This window comes from Oreochromis aureus, linkage group 3 (assembly GCF_013358895.1).
Source record: "Oreochromis aureus strain Israel breed Guangdong linkage group 3, ZZ_aureus, whole genome shotgun sequence".
NCBI classification, from domain to species: Eukaryota; Metazoa; Chordata; class Actinopteri; order Cichliformes; family Cichlidae; genus Oreochromis; species Oreochromis aureus.
Window position 1 is genome coordinate 82256701 of NC_052944.1, and position 2676 is coordinate 82259376.

General features: G+C 41.1%; 1 long non-coding RNA gene across 1 annotated transcript in view; it reads left to right on the top strand.

Annotated features, from left to right (window-relative positions):
- Positions 1–1549: 1549 nt before the first annotated feature.
- The window catches only part of LOC120438370, a 1655-nt gene continuing 528 nt past the window's right edge, over positions 1550–2676 (top strand). The window contains exons 1-2 of the long non-coding RNA XR_005611848.1: positions 1550–1685; positions 1849–2025. This is a non-coding gene — a long non-coding RNA (uncharacterized LOC120438370). The remainder of the gene's footprint in view (positions 1686–1848; positions 2026–2676) is intronic.

The following is a 2676-nucleotide window of genomic DNA, read 5'->3' on the forward strand; positions in this document are numbered from 1 at the left end:
CACGCGCAAAACAAAAACAAACACCCAGAACACAAAGCTGGAAAACCCACCCGATTGACCAGAATCAACTCAAAATACACAACAGAACCAAATCTCTCAGTAGAATGATCAGTGGTTTGCTATCTGTCACCATCAAAACACTCCACAAATCCCGCGAATGATTCACTTCCTTCCATTTGAATCAGGTACCGAAGCAGTTACATGCGTAATGAAGCTTCGGACGTCACTGGTCACGTGACTTTTGCCAAACGAAGCAAGCCTCGACACAGTGCTTCTGAACCAGTGTGTTGTTTTTTTCGACACACACTCCGGAGCCTCAGCTTCAAGCGGGCCATCACTACTGTATGGCAAATACTTTTGTTCCACTACACTTGCCTTTGTCCATCTCACTGTGTTTCCAGCCGCTAAGGGCTGCCCTGTTACATTTGCGTTTGTACCTTTTGTCCACAAGTAAACTGCGTTTCCGTTAACTGAAAACTGAGATTTTTAAAGATGCCTGCCAGGGTGGATACTTTCGAAAACTCTGTTTTAGCATTTATGTGTGGACGAGGAAAACGGAGAAAACGCAGCGTCAAAGGTGTGCACCTATTTTGACGTCACACTGTGCCATGAATTCCTACAATGATGGACATAGACAAAATACTGTTAATTTAATTATCTTCAGTGTTGAAATACTTACATATACACACGCAGTTACTGTCCCTTCACACATAGGACTCGGTTCAGCTTCTATGAGCCATCTTTGTATCTAGTTTTCCCTCTTTATTGACATTGTGCCCTATTTTTCCTTTTTTTTTTTTCAGATCTGATTTGGTAACTACAATCCATTTAAAAAAAATTAACTTTTTCTAAACAGCCCTCACCACTCCGCAGTCTTCCCCCCAGCCCACTGACAGCGGGCATCATGCCCCGCCCAGCTTCCGGCACCTTTCGCCACTCTGGCAGAATAACACAAAACGACACAGCTTTGTGATCTCCCCAGCATGCAGAGTCTGATGTCGAGGCCTTCCCTATAGATGGTATGCTTTTAAAATTGTTTTACAGCTGAATCACAATGTCATTGTGCTCTTATCTTCAAAACACCAGTTTATACTCCTGAATGACATCTTGTTGGGATTTTTTTTTCTGTAGATTCCAGAGACTCTGTGAGGTCACTATTACAAGGCAAGTTCTAAAATCTTGGAATTTCAGATTTTACATGGTATAAATGGTAAATGGCCTATATTTGTACTGCGCTTTAACTAGTCCCCAAAGTGCTTTACACATTCAGTCATCCACCCATTCACACACTGGTGATGGCAAGCTACATATACGAATATCAAATATATGTGACAGGCAAAAACTAGTAAACACTTTTAGCAGTTAGAACAACTAATACTTGAATGCAGAATGTTACACCATCACTTATGGATATATTAGTTTTTCGCCTCTCACTGCTTAAGCCATTAATCTTTCTGGAATTGTTCTTTGAAACAGTTGCGACCTCACAAAAGATGTTAACTATGCTGTCAGACTGGACCAGAGCAGTTAACGAACTCTGTGAGGAGGTCAGAGCCATCCGCAATACCGGCTCCAATGAATCTGTAGATGCTGGAGTACTGCCTCTGGATTTGCCCTTGCACAACATTGAGGAGCTAAACAATGCAGAGGCAGCTCTTCAATCACAAGAGGCAAATAAGGCAATGGTAAGTATATAAAGCTTATGTACACTTTGTAACTATAAAGTGTAATAGCTGTCAGATGTGATTTAAATACATAACAACGGCATGTTGATTATACACACAAGCACTTGCAGAAACATTTAAGACATGAGACACACTAATTCCATCTCTTAAAATGTGTCTATAGGTGAGATGCGTTGCCTTGATTGGAGGGACCACACTAGAGGTGCAAGTCCGCCGTGTAATGGCTTATGCCATTACAAACGTGCTGGCCTCAGTACTAAACTGGGCAGGGAAAAAACCAAGGATCAGACAGAGCAAAAAAGGGCATTTAAAGATACAGCGCTGTGCAGATGCATATTTGGTAAGTTTTACCGTTTATTGTAGTTTTATAAGCCTAAAGTGAGCATTAAAGGGATCAATTGATGCATTTGGTGTGTTTCACATTTCCTATGTCCGGTTTTTGCTATATTACTTTGTCTTTTTTAATAACAAGACTTTCATGTCTGGTGTTAAAATCTCCCAATTCTTTTAATCTTTGGGCTGAAGGAAGGACAATACTCGGTGTATAAATGCTCAATCAACCATTATTTATTTCCAGACAATTCAACACTTATGAGCACAAACCATCCGGATGGGGAGACATGCATGCAGAGGGTCACAGCAAATCTCAAACTGGTGGAGGGTTACTCAGCCTCTTATAGCCTCTAGTGGCCCCCACCTAGTTGTAAAAATCTAAACATTCACATTCTTTCTCTCACACGGCGCCTAAGTTATGACCTCGGCTCCCTGTTTATCTGCTTCCAACAAGGTGGTGGGGGTAAAACTCCTGTGGAATGTGGTCTGTCTCCTCTGCTATCAGAACAGAAAGGCCCTGACTCTCTGCACACAATATTTCTTATAACTCCCCAGTATAATGCATCATAAAACAATATCATTCATTCACTATAAATCAGCAGTCTAATCTAATACAAATCAATTTAATAAATCTAATAGTTATCACCTCTTCCGGAGA